The 13,427-nt window shown below is 27.3% G+C and overlaps 1 long non-coding RNA gene across 2 annotated transcripts in view; it reads left to right on the top strand.

Annotated features, from left to right (window-relative positions):
- Window positions 1-1,592: 1,592 nt before the first annotated feature.
- LOC107062405 (uncharacterized) overlaps window positions 1,593-13,427 on the top strand; it is a 15,231-nt gene continuing 3,396 nt past the window's right edge. The window contains exons 1-3 of one of the 2 annotated variants that reach the window (XR_001474591.1): window positions 1,593-1,694; window positions 1,798-1,909; window positions 6,086-6,103. This is a non-coding gene — a long non-coding RNA (uncharacterized lncRNA). Of the gene's footprint in view, window positions 1,695-1,797; window positions 1,910-6,085; window positions 6,104-13,427 lie in introns of those variants that run through there. The other variant, XR_001474590.1, reaches the window with a different exon arrangement.

Below are 13,427 nucleotides of genomic sequence, written 5' to 3'. Positions count from 1 at the left end.
AGAATAATAAATTTTAAAAAGTAATGATGTGATTATAAATTTTATTTACATATGAAACAAATGGTTAGTAGATATAAATGTGGGGTTGTTTTAACAAAATATAAACTCATGGATCAATTGTTGTATTAAAATATCTCAAATCATGATATGAAATCACATGGTGATTTCATATCATGGTTTTTGGAGAAAATGATATCACCTCTCATGAGATGAAATCAGCGTAAAATCGCATGTCCAAACGCTAATTTCATCTCACGATACCATATCGTGATATGATATCGCATGGCCAAACGCCTACTTAGTAAAATAAAGAGATCGCGAGAAACCCATGGAAAGGATTATATGATTGCCATTTGTGGGGTACATTCTAGATTTGTTTAATAAAATGAACATTATTATTAATTAGTGCACATTGAATTATAAAATCATAGTTGAAGGGTTGTGATATTTTATGTGTTATAGAGTGTCGATAAAATAAGTTGATATTATGATAATTATTCGATTCGTTTATATTTCAGTGGATCGGGTGGATAATTTTTTTAATTTGAATTCATATTCTATGCATAAACATATGAATATTCATGAATAAAATATGAATTAGCCTAATGAATTAAGTTTTCAACTTTCATTCACTTATAGTTCATGATTTTATAGGGAAAATTACTAGATTATTGTGTTTATGACTTTAAATTACAATAATGGAAAATATGTTAAAGAAGAAGAAAAGAAAAGGGATGTGGGGGGGGGGGTGGTCTGGGGCTGAAAAGAAGAGGAAAAAGGTGGGGCTGGGGGCTGGGCTGAAGAAGAATAAGAAAAGAGAAGGGGTGGGGGTGGCGATGGGTTGGGTGGGCTGAAGAAGAAGGAGTTCTTGATTTATTTATTTTAATTTATTATTTTTGTTTTGTCTGAGATTTTTAAAATAAAAAAATTGTATTCACTTGCTTTAAAACTAGTGTGATCACACGTTTGTCTAACTCAGCTATTTTAATGCTATATAAGCTCGGTCAATGGTTTGAAGGGTTTAAAAAATAAAGTTTCATCATGTTTAAGGGTTCATTTGACAAAGTAACGAGTATAAAGATTCAACTGACAAACAGATACAAGTACAGGGGCCTCTCAGATCATTCCGCCTTTAATTTATATTGAAAAGTTATAAAAAGAAAAAACTTTATTATGACTTTTATATATAATAAAACTAAATAAGATAATTTCAACATTTATCATCCAAAAGAAGATTAAAGTATTTCCTTAATATTAAATTCTAAAATAAAATATTGTTTACTTATGGAAATATGAATCAATGTTTCTTTTATCCAATACATTTGTTACCCAACTTATTCTTACCCATACAAAATATGGACGATTTAAATTATTAACTATTTTATATTAACTCATTTTTATATGTATAAAAATTTGACTCAATCTGTCCATTTGTCACCATTAGTTACAGAGAATAAATTCAGCATGAGGGGGAGAGTGTGTACTGTGTACATATCTCAAATTATTTAATTATAAGATAAGATAACTATATAATTTAATATTTATCACATATTTCCATAAAGGCCCTTGTTTAACCCCTATAAATTGGCTACCAATTTCCTAACAATCATATCCCATAGTCAAACATTATATTGTGTGCAAATACATTTACAATGGAGTTGCATCACCAATATTATTTCTTCACATTTTTTTCTGTGAGTAAAATAATAATTAATTTACTTTTAATCTTCAATTGAAAAAAAAATAAGTAGATTATATATGAACAATTAATTAATTAATTGTTGTTGTTGTGTTTAGGTAATTTTTGTGGTAAGTCATGCAGCAAATTTATCTCCTGAGGTGTATTGGAGAGTCAAATTGCCCAATACTCCCATGCCCACACCTATCAAAGATGCACTACACATTTCTGGTAAGATTCATTAAACAGAGAAAAATGATTTTACTATTTATATTATATTAAATAGAGAAGGGCTTAAAATGTCTCTCAACTATTTTTCAAATAAATATATTGTTTATTTTCTTTTTAACACATTTTTTCTAATAATATTTTTTAAAATTAGCAAATGTTTATCTTACTTCAATTCAGAAAATAAAATAAAAAATGAAAATATTTCTTATTTTTTATAATTATTTTTTATCGTTATATAAATATAAATTAATGATGGATATACTATGATCTTATATATATGACATATATTATCTATCGAAAGGGTACATAAAGGTATTCCATTTTAATTTATAAAATGAGATTAAGAAGAAAAAAAATATTTTTTTACATTTTTCTTTGTTAAAGTGATTTTAAAAGAAAGAAAACAAGAACATGGTTCTTTAATAATATTTTAATTAGGATGGAGATGTGTTTAAAAAGAATATATATATATATATATATATATTCGGAAAATGGTATTTTTGAACTATTTAGTAATTATAGGGGCATTTCTGGACCAATGTATTGACTGCAAGATATTTTTTAACCAAAGTATTGACGGCAACAACATTTTTGAGCCAAACTATAAACGAATGACATTTTGTTCCATTCACAAAGTTTAAGGGCATTTTTTATCCTTTTATCTTTTATATATTAAGTTATTTTATTGCTAAACAAACATGAATTATTGACAGAAAACTAACTAGTGAAAATGATAGCTAATTCTATTTAGCGACAGATTAATAACGAGTTATTAAAAAGAGTTCTTAGCTCCGAAAATTTTGACGATGGATGAATAATGAAGTTCATAGTTAAATTCTTTTTTTTTCTTGTAGCATTTGTTGTTAAATGAGGTGTGCATTTTGGTATGCAAATTAGAGAAATCACATACTTTTAAGGCAAAATTACAATTTATCCCTTAAAAGTTTATAATTACAGAAATCCCTCAAACGGATACAATAATATAAGCGCTGATACATTAATCTGATGCGCGAGATACACTAATCTGATGCGCGAAAATGAGGGATTTTGGAGATTTGTAAAACTTATAGGGGATAATGGTAATAAGTAAACTAAAAAGTGGGATTTCTGTAATTTTTCCAATATAAAAAGGGCAACTTCAAAATTTGAAAAGAAATCGATTTATAATTATAGAAATCCCTCAAACGGATACAATAATATAGCGCGAGATACATTAATCTGATGTGCGAGATACATTAGTTTGATGTGTGCGATACTAATCTGATGCGCGAAAATGAGGGATTTTGGAGATTTGTAAAACTTATAGGGGATAATGGTAATAAGTAAACTAAAAAGTGGGATTTCTGTAATTTTTCCAATATAAAAAGGGCAACTTCAAAATTTGAAAAGAAATCGACAACTACTTTTTGGCCCAAAAATAGATTTTTAACATATTCCAGGATTTGGTTTTCAAAATCTCCCAAAAAGTACATAAATTTTATGACCAAACAAAAATTTGCCAAAAAAGATTTCAAAAGGTACTTCTAAATCCATATCAAACGAGTTAAATCTTTCTATTCTAATAATTATTGTGATTCACTTAGTTTACTGCAGGTTCAATTAATAGGGGTCTTGCCAACCACGAGCCTTATTTATTAATACTAGTGAATATAGCCGCACTTTGCGCGGTTATAAGTTTATTAGTGAATAAATAAATAATTTCTTTTATAAATTTAATCTAGATAAAAATATAAAATTATAAATATAAATCTTTTTGTTGGAACTCATGGGTTGATTGGTTACAATTTCTAAAACATTACACCTTATTTGAATGATTGAAGAAATGAAGTGAAAAGATTATATTGAAATTCTAAATATATACAAATTTGATATACCAGCTAAATTATTACTCATTCAATATTAATATTCTATATTATACGTGATTTTCTCTTTTATTTAAACCTCATAATTATATAAGGAATTTTAATATTGAGTATGTTAAGAAAGTTTTATTTATAGAAAAAATAAAGAGAAGAAAATAGCAAAAAAAAATTAATAGATTGATGAGAGGCATTTAAGGAAATGAAATAAATGGCAATAATAAGAAAAAAAAACATATCTTTTATTTGAAAGAAAACGGAAGAAAAAGAAAAGAGAGAAAAACGTGAAGGAATGAAATAAATGTTAATAATTAATGAAGAAAGAAATAGATTTTTTTTTACAATTTCTTTGATCAATATTTTTTTTTAAGAAAGAGTTAAAAATTCTGAGAAAAAAGAAAAATAGTGATATTGCCCAATGAGACATGCCACCTCACTTTAATTTAAAAGGATAAAATATAAAATAATAATTTAACACTCTTAATTGTATAATAACTACTTTTATGGTTAGAAAAATGAAGTGAGGAGATTTTATTGAAATTCTAAATAAAAATTTGAGAAAAAGGTTAAATTATACTAATCAATATTAATATTCTCAATTATTACATGATTTTCTACCTTTTTAAAAATTCATAATCATATAAGGAATTTTAATAGTTGAGTATATTAAGATAATTTTATTTAAAGTATAAAAAGAGATAGAAGAAAGTGGCAAGAGAGGTATTTTAAGCAAATAAATGACGATAATAAAGAAATTTATATTTATTTTTAATTTGGAAGAAGATGGAAGAAGGAGAAGAAAAGAAAGAGATTTGAAAAATGAAATAAATGTCAATAATTAATGAGAAAGTAAATATAATTTTTTTATAAATTTTTTGATTAAAAAATTAAGAAAATAGTTTAAAATTATGTAAAATAAATAGTGATACTATCCAATGACACATGTCATTTCAATTTTTTACTGTCCAACTTTAGTATTATATATATATATATCTTTAGAAGGAGAAATGAGGTAAAAATTCAAAAAAAAAAAAATTGGCTGATCAAATTTTGTAAAAAATAAAATGCAATGCTTATAAAGTTATAATAGTTAATTCCTTAGGTTAAATAAATAAAAGAAGATAAAAAGAACAAAGGAAAATGAGTGATTAAGGTAAATGATATAAATTAGATTAATGATGAAATTAAGGAAAGGTAGAAAAAGAGATTAATGGCATTGATATTGAAAGTAATTAAATATAATCATTTCAAATATAAAATTATAAGGTAAAAAATTTAGTCTTCTAAAATTAGGAAAAAAACCCCAAAAAAGCAAAAAGATTTCAAATATAAAACTATAAGTTTAAAAATTGTTATACAGTTAAGTAGTATTTATATATTTATATATAGCTAATTAGAAATAGTTTATAATAGTTTTTTGCTTTCCTTTTATTATAATATGAATAAATTTAAGATTTCTAATTATTTTAATAGCCATAAATAATGAAATGGTCCCATTCACTAAATACTATTTGGACATTTAACAAAAATTAAATGTGTCATTGAATATTATTAAACAAATTTGCAGCGGGGGTTATATATATGTGTGTTAAAGATCTAAGCTTTAATTACAGACACATAAATAAAATATAAATTAGGAAAATACTTGTTATAAAAAAGAAATTAATAGAATAAAAAAGTTGAAATAAATAATGTGAGCACTAATTTTGGCTCCTTTCAAATCATAATTTATTTTTTCTCCTTCTAATTTTATGAATTCCATAAATAAATTGATTTTTTCTTCAAATAATTCTTCCTTTACTCTTCTCTTAATTTAATATGAATTCCATAAATAGATAATTCTTCTTGGCCTTTGAACACATCACTCTTCCCATAAATTTCTCAATCAAGTTAATTTTTTCTCAGCATGTATCTTTTTGTAAAATGAATTATAGTATAATATCCTTTCAAAAAGTCTATCATTTTGAGAAAAAATGTATGAATTCCATGTATAGATAATTCTTCTAAATAATTCTTCTTGGCCTTTGAACACTCATCACTCTTCCTAAAAATTTCTCAATCAAGTTAATTTTTTCTCAGCATGTATCTTTTTTGTAAAAGGATTTATAGTATAATATCCTTTCAAAAAGTCTATTATTTTGAGAAAAAATGGTTGTTGCATGACCTTTCTTCTTATACCAATATACGTTGTCTTTCTCTTCTACTTCTTTTTGGATGGAGTAGAATTATGTATGCCAATAGATATGTAATATCAAATGTTGATATTCATGGCTAATAATTGATAGGTACGCACTGTTTTTTATATTATAAATTGCAGATGTGAAGAAGTAGAAGAAATGAAAGAAGAATAGTGAAATCATGAAGTTCATTGTTATTGGTTATGGATACTCAAATCTTTTTAATTTATATGCAAAATTTATAACAATTTTGGTAATGAAAAATTTTTTGTTTTGAAAATGAAAGTTTTTTTGTTTTTTCATTTTCCATTTACTTAAATGTATAATAATTTAAGGGATATTTTAAAGAGGAGGTGATTAATTGGGTTAGACATTTAAGTTTTTGAAAATATAAATTAAAAAATAGAAAAAAAAAGAGATAAAAAATAAATCAAATACTGATCATAGAAGGGTGCCACAACAGATTATTTATATCCAGCTTTATATAGATATATAGATTTGAAGGTCGTGGACCAACTCCTTAATGGTTCTTTAATAAGTCTGCCAAGAAAAGGTTGATGTGAGTGCTAACAACTAAATTAAAAGCCTTGTAGAAAACTTCTTCATGATAAATATACATTTTTCATAATATATGTAGGCCACGTTATTCACTATTCCCATCATTTCTATTTGCATGTCATAAAAACGACATATAGATGTTCCTTAATTAATAATAGTTACTTCATAAAATCAATACATAAATAACATTATTCTTCATATTTTATCCTTGAGAGTTATTAGTCTTGAAAGTATGAATTTGACAAATATAGAAAAACCAAATGATTCATTCATGTTCATTGGTCAATTTTATTAATCAAAATAAATTAATTTATGTTCATTTATTAAAAACTTGACTTCAAAAGATCACTAAATAAGAATAAAATGATAAATTTACCTAATTTCTTAAGGAGCGTGAAATTTAAAATGGTGACATGTAAATAGAAACAGAGGGAGTAATATATTATATTGTTTACTAAGTTATTCATGTTTATTAGATCCATGAATTGAGCAATATTAAGAGGAACAATTTCTTTAATGTTAAGGTTATAACACTTGTTCTTCCGGATGGATTAGTTGATTTGGAAGGTGGTCATCCACATAAATAATCTGGGATCGATCACCTCTTAATACCTTTTGAGTCGAATCTATCGGAGATTCAAAAAAGAAAAGAAAAGGGTGTAACACTCCCCTATATTAATTAACAAGTTCTCATTCCAAAGGTTGGTACAAAATTATCATTTTTATAATGAACTAGACAATACATTATCCTAAAATCATAACACGATATTAGACTGAAAACTACAAATGGCATAATTACTAGCCATTACAATTAGTACGAAAAAATGATACACTAATTTGATGTACATTTTATACATGATACACTAATTTGATGTACATTTTATACATGATACACTAATTTGATGTACATTTTATACATGATACACTAATTTGATGTACATTTTATACATGATACACTAATTTGATGTACATTTTATACATGATACACTAATTTGATGTACATTTTATACATGATACACTAATTTGATGTACATTTTATACATGATACACTAATTTGATGTACATTTTATACATGATACACTAATTTGATGTACATTTTATACATGATACACTAATTTGATGTACATTTTATACATGATACACTAATTTGATGTACATTTTATACATGATACACTAATTTGATGTACATTTTATACATGATACACTAATTTGATGTACATTTTATACATGATACACTAATCTGATGCGCGAGAGAAATTAATCTGATGCGCGAGATACACTAATCTGATGCGCGAAAATGAGGAATTTTGGAGATTTGTAAAACTTATAGGGGATAATGGTAATAACTAAACTAAAAGGTGAGATTTCTGTAATTTTTCCAAAATAAAAAGGGTAACTTCAAAATTTGAAAAGAAATCGACAACTACTTTTTGGCCCAAAAATAGATTTTTAACATATTCCAGGATTTGGTTTTCAAAATCTCCCAAAAAGTAAATAAATTTTATGACCAACAAAAATTTGCCAAAAAGATTTCAAAAAGTACTTCTAAATCCATATTAAACGAGTTAAATCTTTCTATTCTAATAATTATAGGTTCTATTAATAAGGGTCTTGCCGACCACGAGCCATTAATATTTGAAGGTCGTGGACCAACTCCTTAATGGTTCTTTAATAAGTCTGCCAAGAAAAGGTTGATGTGAGTGCTAACAACTAAATTAAAAGCCTTGTAGAAAATTTCTTCATGATAAATATACATTTTTCATAATATATGTAGGCCACATTATTCACTATTCCCACCATTTTTATTTACATATCATCAAAACGACAAATAGATGTTCCTTAATTAATATTTGTCACTTCATAAAATCAATACATATATAACATTATTCTTCATATTTTATCCTTGAGAGTTATTAGTCTTGAAAGTATGAATTTAACAAATATAGGAAAACCAAATGATTCATTCATGTTCATTGGTCAATTTTATTAATCAAAATAAATTAATTTATGTTCATTTATTGAAAACTTGACTTCAAGAGATCACTAAATAAGGATAAAATGATAAATTTACCTAGTTTCTTAAGAGGCGTGAAATTTAAAGTGGTGACATGTAAATAGAAACGGAGGGAGTAATATATGATATTGTTTACTAAGTTATTCATGTTTATTAGATCCATGAATTGAGCAATATTAAGAGGAACAATTTCTTTAATGTTAAGGTTATAACACTTGTTCTTCCGGATGGATTAGTTGATTTGGAAGGTGGTCATCCACATAAATAACCTGGGATCGATCACCTCTTAATACCTTCTGAGTCGAGCCTGTCGGAGATTCAGAAAAGAAAAGGGTGTAACACTCCCCTCTATTAATTAACAAGTTCTCATTCCAAAGTTTGGTACAAAATTATCATTTTTATAATGAGCTCTTAATACCTTCTGAGTCGAGCCTGTCGGAGATTCAAAAAAGAAAAGAAAAGGGTGTAACCTCCACTATATTAATTAACAAGTTCTCATTCCAAAGTTTGGTACAAAATTATCATTTTTATAATGAACTAGACAATACATTATCCCAAAATCATAACACGATATTGGACTAAAAACTGCTAATGGCATAATTACTAGCCATTACAATTAGTACTAAAATAATAATAATAACAATGATGATAACTATCTATTCTTTAATTAATATAATCTTTCCACTTCACGACTACCATGTATTTCATATCAAATGACCTAAAAGGGTTGATAAGGAATTAGTTTGAATCACGGGCTTTTGTATAAAATATAAAAGGGCAAATTACAGAAATCACATACTTTTAAGGCAAAATTACAATTTATCCCTTAAAATTTTATAATTACAGAAATCCCTCAAACGGATACAATAATATAAGCGCTGATACATTAATCATTAAGTAAGATACATTACATTTTATACATGATACACTAATTTGATGTACATTTTATACATGATACACTAATCTGATGCGCGAGAGAAATTAATCTGATGCGCGAGATACACTAATCTGATGCGCGAAAATGAGGGATTTTGGAGATTTGTAAAACTTATAGGGGATGATGGTAATAAGTAAACTAAATGGTGGGATTTCTGTAATTTTTCCAATATAAAAAGGGTAACTTCGAAATTTGAAAAAAAATCGACAACTTCTTTTTGGCCCAAAAATAGATTTTTAACATATTCCAGGATTTGGTTTTCAAAATCTACCAAAAAGAAACTAAATTTTATGACCAAGCAAAAATTTGCCAAAAAAGATTTCAAAAAGTACTTCTAAATCCATATTAAACGAGTTAAATCTTTCTATTCTAATAATTATTGTGATTCACTTAGTTTACTGTAGGTTCTATTAATAGGGGTCTTGCCGACCACGAGCCATTAATATTTGAAGGTCGTGGACCAACTCCTTAATGGTTCTTTAATAAGTCTGCCAAGAAAAGGTTGATGTGAGTGCTAACAACTAAATTAAAAGCCTTGTAGAAAATTTCTTCAGGATAAATATACATTTTTCGATTTTTCATAATATATGTAGGCCACATTATTCACTATTCCCACCATTTTTATTTACATATCATCAAAACGACAAATAGATGTTCCTTAATTAATATTTGTCACTTCATAAAATCAATACATATATAACATTATTCTTCATATTTTATCCTTGAGAATTATTAGTCTTGAAAGTATGAATTTAACAAATATAGGAAAACCAAATGATTCATTCATGTTCATTGGGCAATTTTATTAATCAAAATAAATTAATTTATGTTCATTTATTGAAAACTTGACTTCAAGAGATCACTAAATAAGGATAAAATGATAAATTTACCTAGTTTCTTAAGGGGCGTGAGATTTAAATTGGTGACATGTAAATAGAAACGGAGGGAGTAATATATGATATTGTTTACTAAGTTATTCATGTTTTTTAGATCCATGAATTGAGCAATATTAAGAGGAACAATTTCTTTAAAGTTAAGGTTATAACACTTGTTCTTCCGGCTGGATTAGTTGATTTGGAAGGTGGTCATCCACATAAATAACCTGGGATCGATCACCTCTTAATACCTTTTGAGTCGAGCCTGTCGGAGATTCAAAAAAGAAAAGAAAAGGGTGTAACACTCCCCTATATTAATTAACAAGTTCTCATTCCAAAGAGTTGCACCGTTTGAAAACAATTCAAATTCCTACTTTTTGCAGCTTAATTTTACATTCACCAATGGGTCCAATATAATTTCTTTTCCGATTTTCCTAATTGATTTATCCTCCATTTTTAATTAGAGATAGACTTGTCTTAAAAGTTAAAAATACATTTATTTTTGCTAGTTGAATTCTTTCTGTCTCCAACCACGGAGCCACTGACGGACCGTCAAAGGGACCACGGCCCGTCAAGTGCGTTGTGGTTCTTGGCCAGTGCTTACTGGTCCTTGGTACCCCCCAACTATGGTCCACTTCATGGATCGTGTGAAGGACCATGGACCGTGAATGCCAGCGTGGTTCTTCACCTAGGGGTTGGGATCTACTGGTGAAGGTTGGCGAGCCACACCACGGCCCGTAGAGGGCTCCGTGGTCCACCACTTCTGGGTGGGCGTGAACCATGATGAGGGTAACGGGTCGTGCTCCTGATCACGACCCGTGAAGCCCTCCGTGATTTACCTTTTTCTGATATTTAGTTTGAGTCTGATATCTGAGGTGTTACAAACACAATGTCGTCAGTTATTTTTCATGCAAAAAATACATAAAAATTCTAAAAAGATTTTTTGTTAAAAAAATAATAATTAATGTTTGTATGTTAATGTTTAATTTTTTTACGAAAATTAACGAAACCACATCAATTTTTAAAATAAAAAAACAGTAATTGAAGAGCATAAATAAAAACAAAGAAATTATAAAAAATAATATTTAGTGTTTAAATGAGGTTGTATATGTGTTTGGCTCCATTAAAACCCATTCTTAATATTATTATTTTTTCATAACATTGATACACAACAATATGAAAAAGATTCACAACCAAATTGTTACTATTATTCTCTTCGTTAGCATTAGCTTCATTCTATTACTTACTTAAATACCATTTGCAAGTATAACAAATTTATGACTGTCAAGTTTTGTATGGGTTACTTTTCATCACAATATAGAGTAACTCATCAGTAACTGAAATTGCATTTAAAAACTTGTTGATAAGTATGAATTTTTCAATCAATAATTTTGAGTTAATATATACAATAATATGGGTTACTTTTTGTTGTAATATTTTTGTTAATATTAGATGTATATTGAATGTCTACATCTACATTTTTCTTGTTAAAAGCTAAAGTACATAACTTTGTTAATATTAAATATACATTTATTTTGTTAACTATAATTATATTTTTCTATTGTTTAATTTTATATTAGATAATAAACAATATAGTGTAAAGTGAACAAATCATGTATTAATAATGATATTGCTTAAAATAAATAAAGCATGTTTTACTCTTAAAATGCAATTTTTCATCTACTTCAAAATTCAGACTATGATAAATATTTTTTTCCTTGTTATTACGTAAATTTATTTTAGGCAAAATGACCTGGGAAACCCTTGTACTTGGCTCCGTTTGTAAGTTGGACCCTTGTACTTCTGACTTTGCCAACTGAACCCTTAAACTCATTCAAACACAATATTTTAAACTTCTTTCTCATCAGATGTGTGTGCGCGTATTACACTTGTTTTACACATAAAATTCCACGTCATTTGTTAATGACACATCAATATTATTATTATTTTTCAATAACACATCAAAAATTAAATATTAAAAAATAAATAATATTTTTTTAAAAAGGTGCAATTTTTTTCTCTCTCACTATACTCATTTCCCATATTCCCTCTTCATCTTCTTCCTCCGCACCCTTTACCCTTCATCCCAAAAGTAAAAATCACCATTTTTCGTCTTCCTTACACTCAAAAATTTTCTCAATAACAAAATGTGATAGATTATAAGTAGCTCTTATGCATGCTTTTGGTTTCTATTTATTTAGATTTGGCAAAAAGATATATCAAGAAAACTTTAAATTGAAAAAAAATAAATGTTTATAAGTAAATTCAAACAATAGATCTTGAAAAAGCAAGTTTTAAAAAAAGTGAATGAGATATTTTTTAACAAAAGATTTTTATTATTATTATGGTAATGGAGTGTATGTCAAAGAAGAAGAAAGAAAACGGGTAGGGGCGAGGGGCTGCGTGGTGGGGGGGGGGGGGTCTGTGGCTGAAAAGAAGCGGAAAAAAGGTGGGGCTGAAGAAGAATAAGAAGAGAGAAGGGGTGGGGGTGGCGATGGGTTGGGTGGGCTGGAGAAGGAGTTCTTGATTATTATTTTTAATTTATTATTATTGCTTTGTCTCAGATTTTTAAAATAAAAAAATTGTATTCACTTGCTTTAAAACTCGTGTGATCACGCGTTTGTCCAAATCAGTCATTTTAATGTTACATAAGTTCGGTCAATGGTCAGAAGGGTTTAAAAAATAGAGTATCATGTTTAAGGGTTCATTTGGCAAAGTAACGAGTATAAGGGTTCAACTGACAAACAAATATAAGTACAGAGGCCTCTCAAATCATTTCGCCTTTATTTTATATTGAAAAGTTATAAAAAAAAAGTTTATTATGACTTTTATATATAATAAAACTAAATAAGATAATTTCAACATTTCTCATCCAAAAGAAGATTAAAGTATTTCCTTAATATTAAGTTCTAAAATAAAATATTGTTTACTTATGAAAATATGAACTTAAATGTCCCCTCTCATGCCATACACATAAACGTATTTTTAACAAAAGATTTTTATTATGATTATGGTAATGGAGTGTATGTCAAAGAAGAAGAAAAGAAAAGGGGTAGGGGCGGGGGCTGGGCGGGGGGGGGGTCTGGGGTTGAAAAGCA

Source organism: Solanum tuberosum, unplaced genomic scaffold, assembly GCF_000226075.1.
Source record: "Solanum tuberosum cultivar DM 1-3 516 R44 unplaced genomic scaffold, SolTub_3.0 scf00225, whole genome shotgun sequence".
Classification (NCBI taxonomy): domain Eukaryota; kingdom Viridiplantae; phylum Streptophyta; class Magnoliopsida; order Solanales; family Solanaceae; genus Solanum; species Solanum tuberosum.
This window is presented reverse-complemented; position numbering and strand designations above follow the sequence as displayed.